Genomic DNA, 16,849 nt, shown 5'->3' with positions numbered 1-16,849 from the left:
ACTATCAACAGGACAGCTACCACTCTTGAGACAGAGAAGAGCTCTCCTTACTGGAGTACAATTCATAATTGCAAACATGTGGAATCAACCCAAATGTCCTCAATACATGAGTGGATTACCAAAATGTGGTATGTGTATACCATGGAATACTACTCAGCCACAAAGAAGGGTGACTTAATGCTTTTTGTAACAATATGGATAAAACTGGAGACCATTATCCTAAGTGAAGTATCTAAAGAATTGAAAATCAAACACCACATGTATTCACTATTAAGTTGTAACCAATAAGTACACGTGTGCATAGAGGGAAAAACAATTCAATGGAAATCAAATGGGGGAGGTAGAAAAGAGGATGGGTGAAAACCTACCTCACAGATACAATGAACACTATCTCAGGGACAAGCACACTTATAACCCTGACTCAAGCATTAAAAAAGCAATTCATGTAACCTAAAACATTTTTTACCCCCATAATACTTTAAAATTTAAAAAGAGAAGGAAATGTAAATAGAATTCGTCACATTACACTTCAAAGATAACTTTACAAATAGAGAAAGCAAGCAAGAACTATCTATTGCAGGTGAGAGATGCTGAGAGAGGAGGTCAGATTTTTCCAGAAGGTCACCTGGCTGGGGAATAGAAGGTTGCCTCCAGTATCATTTCCTCAGTGACCCCACCACAATTAGACATGGGCCTTGCAGTCTCTCAGAGCTGAAAACACTTATGAGACTGCCTTGCATTGTCCAAAGTGAAGCATAGAAAAATGAGATCAGTTTGATGAATTATAGTAAGAACTCCAACTTCCACATGTCAAACATTCATATCACCTGAGCCGTCCCTTTTCTTCCTCTAAGAAATAAATACTTGGAAGTGAAATTTTGAGGCATTAAAGGTTAGAGCAAGGAAAATAATTTATAGGTATCAAATATCATTGGTTATATACTATAGAGACTAATGCTTCCATCTGCACTGCCAAATCCTTCAGCCAGCACAGGAAGAATGCTATGCGCTTTCCCCCTCTAACTCTTTGTCAATGTTTTCTCACATTTCAACTAATCCTTCTCTTACATATCTCACTATCATTTTATCCCACAGTAACTTGGGTCTTACTAATTCAGCCAGGTGACAATGTGGTCTCTAGGATGGAAGAAACTATTCAGCCTCTTGGTTACACAGTAGTATTCTAGAATGCATCTTATATAGTTGCATTTTCAAAGCACTAAGGTCTTACTATGCCTCAGTGAATTCCATGTTTACTAATTCTGTGTATTAACATGTTTGAAAATTGTCAATGACTATAAGAGTAATAAGGATTTGTAAATACAGTGACTATTCAGAACTATTCCATCTTTCTTCCTCCCAAGAACACAGCAGGATTGTAGTTCCTTTGTCCTTGAATGGATACTTATTTGATTAATGAAGTGAGTGGAAGTGATATGTGACACTCGCAGGTCTTTAAATTCTAGGCGTGATTTAGCTATGCTTGTTTTCCCTGTGCCATAGCATCTGGCGTTGTTCCAGGTAATGCAGGCTTCATCATTTCCCAGGCCATGGATGGGCCATCCATGGAGGACAGGTCATATTTCTGAGAAACACCCCTCTGTCTTAAGCCATTGAGCTTTTGCACTTATTTATGTACATACTATAATCTAACTCGTTCCATCTAATATAAAGATGAAAATGCCTGGAGTGTCCCTTGATGCTGTCTGGTTTTACTTTAGCTTAGAAGTATCTCGTGTTCATCATATATAAAATCAGATCATTGTGTGAGAAAATGTCTAAGTTTCTTCCAAATCACAAATTATTGTATGCTTCTAAATTTACTGGTGATTTTCCTGGGCTCTGCCTTTAATTTGATGTCCATACAGATGCATCTGTGCTTTAATTCAGTAGCCCATTTCTACATTTTTTAATCTGATTATAAGATTCCCTCTCCAAGAGATCTTTTGGAGAAAGGATAGATTTTGATAGCATTTTAAAAAAGACTGCCAGATAAGATCTTTACTATGTTTAGAAGAGACTCTTTTTCTAACGATTTGAGCTTATAGAAACAGAACTCAGCCAAAGCAACTTTTTCTTAGGAATTGGTAGATAAAACAAAAAGCCATTTGTGGCACTATGAAGAGTTAAAAAAAAAAATCTAACTACTGAGAAAAGACTGAGAAGAGAGGAAACTGGCTCATTTTGGGCATGGTAGCAACATTGAAATACTTCTAGAGGAATAAAATGTACTTAAGAAGGGTAAAATATCTGCTAGTAGAAAATACTGTGAAAAGGAAAATGCTTATATTAAGTGTATAAACTATCAACCAGTAAAATATGTTCATGGCTGACAACTGTTTCAGACAAAAATCATCACTCATCATTACACTTTATCCAACTAACCAAGCAAATGAGAGAGAGGGCACTGCTGGATCTTTTATATTTCTTTATTTCTCACATGTTCACTGTGAAATCTCATGACATTACTCACTAAAGGCAACATATGGAATGACTAAATCCCAAGCATTAATGCAAAGCCATCTTTTTTTCTTTTCACTATGCCAGGATGCAAAATACAGCTGAGAGCAGAGTCAGAGCGTAAGACACAGACTTTCTCCCCCTGGGCTCAGATAACAGACGTGCAGCCAAATGGAATTTTACCAAACTTTCTAAAGTGAGTAACATTGTGTGAGCACCATTCCCTTGGGAACTTTATGAAAATGAGATATCTGTCACAAAGTGTTCTCTAAAAAAAACCTAAAAGAAATGGGCATTTGTCGTGACCTGGAGACAATTTCAGAACACTACAAACCCCTTAAACGAAAAAACTTGAACTTCTCTCAAATATGATTATTATCAAAGGAAATTAAAATTTATTGAATGTCCATTCCTCATTCTTTCAGCAACATTTATTGGCTGTATATAACATGCCAATAACTATGCTAGATGCTGTCACATGAACTGGCTCGTTTAGTCAAGAACTCTGTAAAGTACATATTAATTTATAGATGCATCACTTGCTTAAAGTCATGAAATAATATAATCTTTTATGCAAGAGGCATTTATTAAACATCAACTACATTTTGTCACTTTTCTGTGCACTAGAGCCCATGATTAACATTTGGGTGGCCCAGGATAAGGTAAAAACTGAGATCCCTGTGCCACACCTAAATATTTAAAATTATAAACTGTGGTGTGCTGGAGGCAGGTCTTATAGGCGTGGGAGAGCTGATCAAAAGCATGTCTTTCCAGACTCAGTGTTAAGAAATGTTGCCATTTGATCCAGCAATCCCACCAGTGGCTATCCATCCAAAGGGAAAAAAGTCATTTTATCAAAACGACACCTCTACTTGAATGTTTATTGCAGCACAATTCACAATGCAAAGATATAGAATAAACTTAAGTGCCCATCAATTAATGAGAGGATTAAGCACTACTCAGCCATGAGAAGAAAGGAATTGCTATCTTTTGCAGCAATTTGTATGAAACTAGAGACCATTATCTTAAGTGAAGTATCTCAAGAATGAAGATACAAGCACCACATGTACTTTCTAGTAATTTGGAACTAATAGATGGGCACACATAGGCACAGAGAGAAGTCACAGTTATTAAAGTCAAACAAAGAAGGGGAAAAACCAACAGGTACAAAAAACACTATTCAGATGATGAGCGCACTTACAGCCCTGACCTAAGCAATGCAAAAGCTATCCATTTCACAAAAACATTTATACCCAATTAATATTTTGAAATAAAAAATAATAATAAAAAAAAGAAATGTTGTATTGGTATCTTGGCATCACCATGGTGGGAGCACTTTTAGACTATGGTAAATGGCAAATACTATAAGTTGGTTTTTCTTGTTTGTCTTCAGTCAGCCTCTTGTAAGCATTTGCCAGTGGAGCAAATATATGCTTATAACAACCTATTGAATAAAATGTGTTCTATTCCCCAACCCTGAAAAATATACCTTCATAATAACCAGGAAGGCTAAGTTTGAATTTAGTCTCAGATTCCTTGTTGTTCCACAAGAATCTGGCAGGGAGCTGAGCATGGTAGCTCACGCTTGAAATCCTATCACTCTGGGAGGCCGAGGCAGATGAATTCCTATAGTTCAGGATTTCAACACCAGCCTGAGGAAGAACAAGACCCAAGAACTACTAAAAATAGAAAAACTAGCTGCGTGTAGTGGCACATGCCTGTAGTTCTGGCTATTCAGGAGGCTGAAGCAAGAGGATTGCTCAAGCCCAAGAGTTGGAGGTTGTTGTGAGCTGTGATGCTACTGTACTCTACCCAGGGCCACAGAGTGAGACTCTGTCTCAAAAAAAAAAAAAGCATCTGGCAAGGAAGAGTCATTCCCTAGAACTCTAGCTCCTTGACTGTATGTAGCCTGAGGCTTTGGCTCTCTCCACTCTTCATCCCATCCCAATTTTCATCAGGTACTGGGAAGGAGCCATGTGAATGCAAGTAGTTTCTCCAGCACACAAATCTAAGCTTCATCTTACCTATTCACCACACACACACACACAAGCACATAGAGCTGTTCAAAAACTACTCCCTTGTGCTTAGGAGCCCACATACCAGAGGTGCAGAACAACTTTGCTGCTCTGGGCAGAAGGAAGAGAACACTCACAGACCCTGAAAGCAGACACAAGTCTTTACAAGTCTGAAATTTCAGGGTCCTGGATCCCAAAGCATTATTGGAATAGGGAATGGTGTAGCCTCTGAGTGTGTCCCTGGGTCCCATAGCTGAATCACCCAGTGGGGAGTGATACAGATAGAACAGGGCCAGAAGAGAGCCCTCTAAGGGTCCAGGGTAGAGGCCCCTATTACATGATCTAAGAATGATATCTAATACAGAGGTCCCAGAGCCCTCATGGAATTCCCATTCCACTGAGAGAGGATATAAACAGAAACGAATCATTTTCAAAATCAAATTGTCTATAGTACCAACCCTTTTTCTAGCCTAAGTAAAATATTATTAGCAATTGCTATTTATTGGCAGCTTATTATTTAGTCAGCATTTACTAAAGTGGAGACCAAATGAGGAAAACTTCACAATGTGGTTATTAATTGTCATAAATAAAATGATTACCTGTACCAATATTTGTTTATCACAAAATATCTCTCATTCAGGACTCAGAACAACCTCTCATTCTATGACTGTGTTTCTTCTACCTACCCACCTGGATCCTTTTGTAAATTCTGGGTCATCCTTGCTGTTTGTTCACAGGTCTTTTTACCATTGGTAATAAACACACTTTCATCATTTACACCATAATTAGAAATACATGGGCAAAGTGTCAGCTTTGCTATTGCCTACATTTTGTGACCTTATGTAGTTTGTGAACTGATATGTTTCTAATTTTTTCCACTAGAGAAATGCTTACCATTTTTTCCATCTTTTAAAGAGATAAATTTCTTTTTAATTGAGATACAGTTGACAAATAAAAATTATACGCAAGGTCTAATAATTAAGGTCACCAGCTCATCACTATGGTCACCTCTGAAGTACTCCTGCTGAAAGCTTTGTACCAATGCCAAATGCTAGTCTGTCCTTGAAAGCAATTTTGGAACTCTTTCTGCAATGACCATCAGAGCAGTCATCGTGTGAGATCTGACCATTAAGTTTGCAAACTTGCCACTGTGCCCTTACATTCGCAGCACTGTACAAACAACTCAGTAAGGTTTCATAACCTTAGTATATCAGTGTCTAACAGCTCTGTTCCTGTTGACATATAGTAGTGTCTTGCTGAGTGGCATTCATTATTGTTCTTACGTGTTGTTGTTTTTGTGTGTGTGTGTGTGCCATACAATGACAGTTTTGATTGTCATTCCAGAAAAAGACTTCCAAAATTTCTTTAATGGGTGGAGTAGGCACTGGCATTGGTGCATAGCTTCCAAGGGGATTATTTCAAAGGTGACATAGTGATATTTAGCAATGAGATATGTAGCACTTTTTCTAGGATGAGCTCATAAACTTAATTATTAGAATTCTTCATATATTTATGATGTACAATGTGATCTTTTAGGGGCAAGACATGATTGCAAGAGGGACTTTGCCGAACAATTGCAATCAATGTAACCTGGCTTATTGTACCCTCAATGAATCCCCAAGAATAAATATATATATATATTTTTTTAGCATGTGAAATAGTTAAATCAAGCTAATAACATATCCGTCCCTAACACACTTATTTTTTGTCGTAGGAACATTTATAATCTACTCTCTTAGCAAGTTTTAATAATATACAATATGTTATTAACTATAGTCACCATGCTATAAAATAGATCTCTCAAACTTACTCATCCTGTCTGACAGAAACTTTGCCCAAGATCTCCCCGCCCCTATTGCCTGGTAACCACTATCCTATTCTCTGCTTCTATGAGTTTGACTTTTTTATATTCCACATGTAAGTGAGCTCATGTATTACTTGTTCCTCTGTGCTTGGCTTATTTCACTCAGCACATGTCTTCTAAGCTCATCCATGCAGTTACAAATGACAGAACTTTTCTTTCCCTCTGTGGTTAGTTCTTCTTTTTTTAAGAATGAATAATTTTCCATAAAATATATATGTGTGTGTTGTGTGTGTGTGTATATATATATAATCTTTTTTCAATTATTCATTGATGGACACTTAAGTTGATTTCCCTACCTTGGCTATTGTGAGCAATACTGCAATGACATTGGTCTGAGCAATAATTTTTTTTATGATTTTATTAATTTTTTTTTGCAATTTTTGGCCAAGGCCAGGTTTGAACCCACCACCTCCATATATGGGGCCAGTGTCCTACTCCTTTGAGTCATAGGCATCACCCAGAGCAATGATTTTTTTGTATATAAACACAAAACTATGGCAAAAAAAAGCAAAAATAGATAAGCAGGATGGTATCAAGTTTTAAAAACTTCTGAATAACCAAGGAAACAATCAACAGGGTGAAGAGACAAAGTATGGAATAGGAGAAAATAATTTTAAACTATCCATCTGACAAAGGGTTCATATCCACAAGACATGAAAACAACACAATAACAAGAAAATAAATAAATGAAAAAACAGGTGAAGGATCTGAATAGACATTTCTCAAGAGAAGATACAGAAATGGCCAATAAGAACATAAAAAATGCTCAAAACCACTAGTCATCAGAGAAATGCTAATAAAGCCACAATGAGATATCAGCAGACATTATCAGAATGACTTTTATCAAAAGACAAAAGGCAAGTATTGAAGAGGACGTGGAGGGAAGGGAATCCTTGTATACTGTTGGTGGGAATATAAATTGCTACAACCATTATGGAAAGCTTCAAGGAAGTTTCTCAAAAAATTAAAAATAGAATTACCATATAATCCAGCAACCTCACTTTGGGTATATATCCAAAAGATACAAAATCAGTATGTCAAAGAGTCAGCTGCTCTCCCGGGTTCACTTGAAAGTCTTCTTACAGTGAAGAGCAGGGTTTTGCTTAACTGTCTGTTCTGTTTATTTACCTATTTGTGGGAATTGATTCCTCATGGGCAGGTTTTTAAACATTAGCTATTGACAGGTTTATTTGTTGTTTGTTTTGCTTTATTTACTCACTCCATTAGAAACCATGCACATGCAACTCATTTTTTTCAACAACTTAAAGCTGGAACACAATTTATCTTGTTCTAGTCAATACTATGAAAGCCAAAAAGGTGAAATAAATTGTTGTATTTCCATTATACTGTGAATTATTAAAACATAGTAGACTGATTACTTCTGGCATTCCTACAGGTCCAGGCTCCGTTTATGGTGACAACCTGTATACACACACCTCCTCCCAGGCATGGATGACAAACTCACTGCTATTTTCACTGGACACTGGGTGTCAGTAATTTAACCTGGAGACTTGGGGAAGAAAGCGGATGAGGAGACCAGAGATGCAGGGACATAGTTTAAATTTCATGCTAAAGGGAACTGACAGAGTGTCATTAAGGGAGAGAACAGGGCAGTTCTGGAAGGGAGTGGGTTGTCCCATAAAGGAGGCCATCAGACAGTTGGGCTGAATTTTCTTTCCCTCTGTGGTTAGTTCTTTTGTTCCCTTTTGCCTAAGTCCCACTCACAACCATGTGAGTTCTTTGGGCAAGAAGCAACAAGTTGCAGGCTGAGGCTGCTTGTGTGTTTATCAAGGAAGGGTGGTGGAGGTGGGAGGAAGGCAGAGGACTTATGCATCTCTCTCCTGGACTTTAGTTGCCATGTCACCAGCAGATTCTTTTTTCTGCCCAGCAAGCCCTCCCCCTACTGGTCACAATCCAAGTTCATGCCTGGTAGCCAGACTCCCAGTCCCTGGCACAGGCGCACTCTGGCCTTTCCCTTTTGTTGCCCTAGGGACTGTGTGTTGTGAGTCAAGTCATTGGGCAACCAGGTGCCTTCAGAAAACCTCCAAGCTCTCTGATAACTACTGCTCATTCTAGCCAAAACTGCAGAAAAAGGAGGGCAGCAGACTTAGGAGACCAATCCTAGCCTTCCTAGCATCCCCTTACAACTAATCAAGCTCCCTCCAAAGAGACTCATGTTAGAATATTTTATTGGCAAGTAAATACCAAGTCACCTCCGCTCAGGTGAGAGCTGATAGCTCCTCCCTATTATAGGCGCTTCTCAATGTCTCTTCTCCAGTGGGTTGTGCAATAAAACAGCTGTCACTGGGAACAGGTGGGAAGTCAGTGAACACCTTGTTCAATTGCTCCTGCTGCTACTGGTCCAGCAACTGGAGATGTGACAGGTAAAAATGGCTTTTCCTTCTATTCAGGAAAGATTCTAAACTGAGCCCTGGGGTTTTGTGAGTAATTGAAAGTATTTTCCCGTGCTAACTGCTTCCCCTATATACCATAAAACCTCCTTACTTTTCTTCTTTTTTGTTTTTAAACCTCAAAGCTCCTTTCAGGAGTTGCTACACCTTCAGATTGAGACATCCTTCCTCATTTGCAAACCTCAGCTGTGTCTGGGGGCAGGGCCATTGTGGAGCTGCCAGGAGCAAAAAGGCTTCCAAGGAAAAGCACCACATCAGACTGGGAACTGAGGGAAGATCAATCCTGGGATGTGACAGGCACCAGAAGGCTCCCTTGCCAAAGGACTTTAAGGAACAAAGCTGGTGTTTTCTTTACTTGGTGAGTATGGGATGGTTTGGTGCCTAAAGTATATCTGCAAACAGGTCCGATTGAGCTCAACTTTCCCTTATCTGGAGGGTTTGTGGCTTCAGGTTTGTGGATTGGGGGTTTGGGAGAGCATCTAATTGGGACTCCAGTCACATATAGCCCATAGCCTTGTGGGCTGCGATGAGGCTGATCCATCAGCCATTTGGAATAGGTTTGATTTTGGAATGCAGTACATTGATTGTTTCTTGGCAGCTTCACTTTCCCAATTATATTTGGCTTAGTCTGGTAGTCAAATTACTTTGCAATCCCTATACTGATCCAGAAAGTATACAAGAGGGGACAGAGAGAACACTCACTGAAAAGCAGAACTGGGGTTGGGGGAAGAAGGGTTCTGTCTGGATTTTCAAAATGTTCTCTGAATGATCCATAATCCAGCCCAAAGAAAGGTGACTACATATTATACTCCTATACTTTGTTAAACCCCTAAAGCTGAATATAACCTGCTTCTTTAAACTGCTAGTCAATTAAAGCCATTGTGTATGCTTTCAATTGCTTGGCTCCCTTCATGAAGCTCAAGAAGATACATTACAGATATTTTGATATTACAGGTATTTCAACTTAATATAATTCAAAACATAAGTTTCTCATAATGAATATATGTTCTGGTTCGAAGTATTTAGAAATCTTTCTAAAATCTAGACCTAATACTCTGCATTACATTGGTAAGCAAATGCCAAATAATTTAAGTTCCAATCTGAATGTGATAAATCCACCAGAGTGAAGTTAAGTTTGCCTTTTTGTAATTTACAAAGAAAGTGTTTGCATGAAATTCGATACTTAAACTAGGCAGAATAAACTGGCTTTTCGAATAGCTTTATAGAATTCATTATTCACATAAGAATATATTTGCAAATTACTAAGTTTCTCAGCCACTTATGTAGTATTAAATAAAGATTAATAATAATTATGATAAACATTTAAAAATCTAAAAAATCTCCAAGCTGAAGGGCTTTAGGTAGCAAGTGTTTTGGGTAGCGTATGTATTGTGCCTTCAAATGATATTAAAGTTTCTGGAGCACAAATATAGTGTGGTCAACTTCTACATTACCAAGTGGAAATTAATTGAGTTTTATGATTTAAAAGTTTCAAAATGAAAGAGTAATAATTATTTAAGCATATATGGTATAAAGTCAGGAAAACTGCTTCTTCCTGCCCTCTTTTCCAAAGCTGAAATGTCTGATAATGAGGTTAGCTAAAAACCAATAATATTAAGATTAAACTATTATTTTACTAGCACATTTTTGGTACATTGGAGTATTTGGCCATACATTTTTCACAATGACGTGGAATGTCAAAATTTCTATTTCATTTGCTTTCACATCAGTTACTTCCCATCTTTAAACTCATGGTCATAAGATGGAGGTGAATGGCACTGGTCTTATGGGGTTCCCTGGAGGTAAATGCCTAGGGGAAGAAAGTGTCAATTGAGTGGCTAGAAAACAATTACTGCTGAATAAATGGTTTTGTACACACACCTCACATATATACCCATACAATCTCCAAGGTTCTTTCATTTGGATCAATTTCTGATCCTATTATCTAGAACAGTGATTTTCAACCCAGCATACTGGTGTACCATGAGAGGATCTTGGGTGTGCCACAAAAATTTTTAAAGATCATTAATTAAATTGTTTTCAAAAGAAGTTCAAAGCACATTAAGTATATTCTTTTTTTTCCTCCCTTTTTCAATCAACATAATTTAAAGTGTGTCACGGAGGTTTAACTACAGGTTCAAGTGTGCCATGAGATTAATAAACTTTGATCTAGAGGCAAGAGTTCAAACATATTAGGATCCTGCTCTATGAGGCAGGTCTGATAACCTACCTTAAGGAAGAGAAGATAGAAATTAACAGATACTGACATTTGATAACACAGGCCATACGATTCTTACCTTTTATTACTAAAAGCATTCAAGAAGTGACAGCCTTTTATTCTGGGGGTGATGAGTAATCCAGTAGATGAATCAGCAACCTCAGGTCCCTATTATTGATTTCCTATAATTTTATTGTATGTGTAGAAGCTATGAATTTTACCTCAATTTCCTTTGAAATTCCTCCAAAGCCTATGATTGAAATTAGTTGTAATTAACATTTGAGGAATTTTTTTCATTCTCTCTTATTAGAGTTTGAAAATGTTCACTTTATACGGACACACTGAGCTAGCAAACCTAGTTTTGGGGCAATCTCTCTAACAAAACAACAGTGTGGTATCAGCAAATCACAGCCAACATCTCTGAGCTTCACTTTCCCTGCATGTCTGATGAGGGCCTTGAATTCAGTGATATCACAGTTTGTTTCTTTCTACCCCTAAAAGTTCTAAGTTAGTTCTAAGTAGTTCTAAGTTACTTTTATTTCCAAGATTACTGCATAAAACAATTTTCAGAATTCTTCTTGGTTTTCCAATAGTGCTAGAGCAATCAGGTAACAAATTTGAATTTATAACATTAGGGAAAAGCAAAATAGGTAAAACCCACATCCATCACTGAAGTAGAATAATCTCTAAAATAAATCATTTGTTGTGCCAAACAGAAGTCACAGACACACTTTCATAACTCTTCAGAGAAAAAATATAGTAGGTGAATTAGGCAGGAAAACACACACACACAGACGGTGTCTCAAGTGTTAACATGAAATGAAACCTATCCCATCAGATAGGAATCTGCCAAAATCCAAGGGATGTTTTTCAAAAGACGCAAAATTACTCCTTCCCACCAGCAGTAATCTAAGATTTCATAAACCATAATTTTAAGGAGAAGGAAACTGAAAATTTAGTATAAAATAATAAGAATTTTTATTTTATATGTTTTTTTTAATTTAGAAAAAAGAAATCTCTAATAAAAATACATGTCTAGGAGTATCTACTTTTTTCTTTTTTTCAGAGAAACACAATAGCTTATCATCTAACTAAATCTTCTGCCCTTATGCTTCAACTGAGCTCAGTTCTAACAAGTCATGTGGGTTAAGTTAAAAAACAGATTTCAACAAATCATTCCTATACTCATGAATAAGCCCATAAATTTTCAGAAAGAATTTGCTTTTAAATATTGATAGTCCTTGCTGTTTTTTTTTTTGTTTTTTTTTTTAATTTTCACTACATTGGCCCTATTAGAGCTTTAAATAATTCAAAAAAAGTTAGGCTGGGTGTTATGTTCCCGTAAAGCTAAGAAAGGGATTGTAAAGAGAAAGAATGGCCCAACACATTCCTGCAGAGTTACCCAAATAATTTAACTTCAGCAACACCCACATCTTTCCAGTTCTACCACACTCTCCTATGTGCTTTGGGCAGCCTCCCATCAGCCACAGACCTGACATCTCCACCTCTCTTGGAATACCTTTCTCAGGATACCCATTTGACCAGATAATCAGAGAGAGGGGTCTCAGCTTGTCCTAATAGCTGGAATATTCTACTTATTGCTTCCATGAGTTCAACATCAAATGAGATCACCCAATACTGGTCTTTCTTCTGCCTGGCTTATCTCATTTAGCATCTATGTTACCTATGTTATTGCAAATGATGTAATTTCCTTCTTTTTCAAGGCTGAAAAATATCTGTATGTGTGTTTGTGTGTTTATGCACATACGAGATCTGACAATTAAGTACATGAACTTGCCACCATTCGTTTATGTTGGCAGCACTGTATAAACATCTTGGTAGAGTTTCATAACCTTGGTATATCAGTATCTCACAGCTATGTCAACTTGTGATATCTTGCTGAGTGGCTTTCATTGTAGCAGAAAAATGAGGCCCAATGGAGAAAAAGATTCACCTGTGTTTGAAAGAAGAAAGGCTTTATTTCATCCATGGTGGACTAAAGTCCACAATGGCTGAGCTTCCCAATCAGCTCTGTCCCTGTCCTTAGGATTCACACTAGGCAGACAAAGGAATTATTATATTGTACCTCATTGGAGGTTTCAAAACATATGCGGGGTTTACAGAAGCAGAAGCAAGCATTAGTTTCAAGGTTCCAGGAAGCTAAGTTTTTACAATTCTTAAGAGCTGAGTCACTATGGATAGGATTTTGCAGGAGTGTCCTTAAGTTTCTGTGAGAAGCCTTTTGTCCTTCTAGATTAGAACATACTCTTCCCATGTGTTCTTTCTCATAATTATTGTTTTTGCTTATTTTTGTGTGCCATCATGAGAATATTGGAGCTTGAATTAGAACAGTGAACAAACACTAAATTTCTTGTTAAAATTGGCAAGAGTGGTAACCTGGTTCTTTGTACCCTCAATGAATTCCAAGAAAGAAAGAAAGAAAAGAAAGAGGGGGGGTGAGGGAGAGGGAGGGAGGGAGGGAGGGAAAGGAAAAGAAAAGAAAGAAAAGGAAAGAAAGAAAAGAAATGGAAAGTAGATGAGAGGTTTACCAGAAGCTGGGTAGAAGTGGCAAAGGCGGAGTTTTGCTTCATCATTACAGATTTTCTGTTTGAGGTTGGTAAAAATTTTGGAAGTAGGAAATGGTGATAGTGCACAACCCTGTGAACATAATTGATAGCACTGAATTATATGCAAAAATGGCAAATTGTATGTTGTATTATTTTGCCACAATAAAAAATTTCAAAAAAAAACTTGGCAAGAATGGAAATAAAATCAGGGAGATATTGGTGTAAGTTTATAAATGGATTAAATGTTTTTCTGAGGGGACAGAAAGTGTCATTGATGGAGAGATGTCAGGGTGGATATTAATAAGTACAGCTGACACAAACATTGCAAAAATTTGTCAAATTGTGTGTCAAAATCATTATCTGACTGTGATAAGCATAGCAGACTGAGTAAACATTAAAAGTCTTAACTGAAAATCTTGGCATGAGACAGGTAAGTACAAAAATGGTCCCAAAGGAGGTCACTGATGAACAAAAGCAAAGGAGAGATAAAGTTTTCCAAGACCTGTTGCAGAGACAACACTATGCTTTTGGTCTTGGTATCACTGGTGATGAAACATGGGTGTACCAATATGATCCCAAAACAAAACTTCAACGTGCACAATGGAAGTCAGCCAGTTCTTCACAACCAAAAATGTTCCCCTCAGTCCAAATGGAGTCAAAGCAGTGTTGCTAACCCTGTTTGATATAATATTGATTGTTTGTTGTGAATTTGCACTAACTGGACAGTTAACCAAGTTTACTATTCAGAAGTGCTAAAAAGTCTGTGTGAAAAAGTTAGACAAAAAAACACCTGACCTTTTCACCAACATCTCATGGCTCTTGGATCATGACAATGCACCAGTTCACATGGCACTGTCTATGAGGGAATTTTTAGCCAGTAAAAAAATTACTATATTGGAACACCCTTCCTACTTACTTCTTCTGGCCCCCAATGACTTTTCTTTTCCTGAAGATAAAAGAAATATCAAAAGGAAGACACTTTACTGACATTCAGGACATGAGGGGTAATATGATGACACCTCTTATGACCATTCCAGAAAAGTTGCTTTGAAGGGTAGATCAGCAAAATACTCCAAGGGGAATACTTTGAAAGTGACCATAGTGATATTCGGCAATGAGGTCTGTAACAATTTTTCTATGCATTTAGTCACAAAGAGAAACTTTAAGTTGATTCCATATCTTGGTTATTGTGAATAATGTAATGAACATGGAAATACAGATATCTCATCAACATATTGATGTCATTTCTTTTGGCTATATGCCCAGTTGTGAGATTGCCAAATCATATAGTAGTTCTATTTCTAATATTTTGAGGAACCTCCATACTGTTTTTCATAATGACTGAAACAACTGACATTCCCACTAACATGTACAGGGTTCTTTTTTCTCTATAACCTCATCAACACATTATCTTTTTTCTTTTTGATGACAGCAATTCTAACAAATGTGTGGTGATAGTTTGTGGTGATTTTGGTTTGAATTTACCTGATGATGATTGAGCATTTTTATATATCTGCTGGTTATTTGTGTATATTCTTTCGATAAATGACTACTTAGTTCCTTTTCCTATTTTAAATTGAATAATTTGTTTGTTGCTATTGAGTTGTTTGAATTCTTTATGTATTTTGGATATATTAACTCCTTATCAGATATATGAGCCCTACAATATGAGATATATTAGCAACCCTCAGCTATATGTATGGTTTACAAATATTTTCCCTCATTCTGTAGGTTATCTCCTCATTGTCTATTGTGTTTTGTTTTGTTTTGTTTTGCTATGTGTTTGCTGTGCAGGAATTTAATTTGATGCCATTCCATTTGTTCATTTGTGCTTTCATTGCCTGTGCTTTTGAGTTTATATCCGAAAAAAATCATTGTACAAATCAATGCATGAGATTTTCCCCTATGTTTGCGTCTAGTAGTTTTATTTTATTTTTATTATTAAATCATAGCTGTGTACATTAATGCGATCATGGGGCACCATACACTGGTTTTATAGACAGTTTGACACATTTTCATCACAATGGTTAACATAGCCTTCCTGGCATTTTCTTAGTTATTGTGTTAAGACATTTATATTCTACATTTACTAAGTTTCACATGTACTCTTGTAAAATGCACCGCAGGTGTAATCCCAACAATCACCGGCCCTCCGCCCATCCTCCCCCTCCCTCTCCTCCCTCTCCCCCTTCCTCTTATTCTTAGGTTATAACTGGGTTATAGCTTTCATATGAAAGCCATAAATTAGTTTCATAGTAGGGCTGAGTATATTGGATACTTTTTCTTCCCTTCTTGAGATACCTTACTAAGAAGAATATGTTCCAGCTCCATCCATGTAAACATGAAAGAGGTAAAGTCTCCATCTTTCTTTAAAGTGCGTAATATTCCATGGTGTACATATACCACAATTTATTAATCCATTCGTGGATCGATGGGCACTTGGGCTTTTTCCATGACTTAGCAATTATGAATTGGGCTGCAATAAAGATTCTGGTACAAATATCTTTGTTAGGATTGATTTTTGGTCTTCTGAGTATATACAGATAGAGATATAGAGAGTGCAGAGAAAACCCTTGAAGAAATAAATCTGGGCAAGTATTTTATGAGGAGAACCCCCTGGGCAATTAAAGCAGCTTCAAAAATACACTACTGGGACTTGATCAAACTAAAAAGCTTCTGCCCAGCCATGAACACGGTTAAGTAAAGCAAGCAAATAGCCCTCAGAATGGGAGAAGATATTTGCACGTTATGTCTCCGACAAAGGTTTAATAACCAGAATCCACAGAGAACTCAAACGTATAAGCAAGAAAAGAACAAGCGATCCCATCGCAGGCTGGGCAAGGGACTTGAAGAGAAACTTCTCTGAAGAAGACAGGTGCATGGCCTACAGACATATGAAAAAATGCTCATCATCTTTAATCATCAGAGAAATGCATATCAAAATTACTTTGAGAGATCATCTAACTCCAGTAAGATTAGCCCACATAATAAAATCGCAAGACCAGAGATGTTGGCGTGGATATGGAGAAAAGGGAACACTTCTACACTGCTGGTGGGAATCCAAATTAATACATTCCTTTTGGAAAGATGTTTGGAGAACTAAAAATATGTCTAGAATCCTAACAAACAGAATCAAACAACACATCAAAAAAAATTAAACACCACGACCAAGTGGGATTTATCCCAGGGTCTCAAGGCTGGTTCAATATACGTAAATCTATAAATGTAATTCAGCACATAAACAAACTAAAAAATAAGAACCATATGAATCTTTCAATTGATGCAGAAAAAGCTTTTGATAATATCCAGCATCC

The 16,849-nt window shown here is 37.1% G+C and overlaps 1 protein-coding gene across 1 annotated transcript in view; it reads left to right on the top strand.

Moving 5' to 3' along the window:
• Positions 1-8,864: 8,864 nt before the first annotated feature.
• The window catches only part of BBOX1 (gamma-butyrobetaine hydroxylase 1), an 89,598-nt gene continuing 81,613 nt past the window's right edge, over positions 8,865-16,849 (top strand). Inside the window, exon 1 of the mRNA XM_053561411.1 lies at positions 8,865-9,108. The gene's annotated coding sequence lies outside the window, so the exon portion shown is untranslated. The remainder of the gene's footprint in view (positions 9,109-16,849) is intronic.

This window comes from Nycticebus coucang, chromosome 14, assembly GCF_027406575.1.
Source record: "Nycticebus coucang isolate mNycCou1 chromosome 14, mNycCou1.pri, whole genome shotgun sequence".
NCBI lineage: Eukaryota > Metazoa > Chordata > Mammalia > Primates > Lorisidae > Nycticebus > Nycticebus coucang.
Note: the sequence above shows the minus strand (reverse complement) of the source record. Positions and strands in the feature narration are given on the sequence as shown.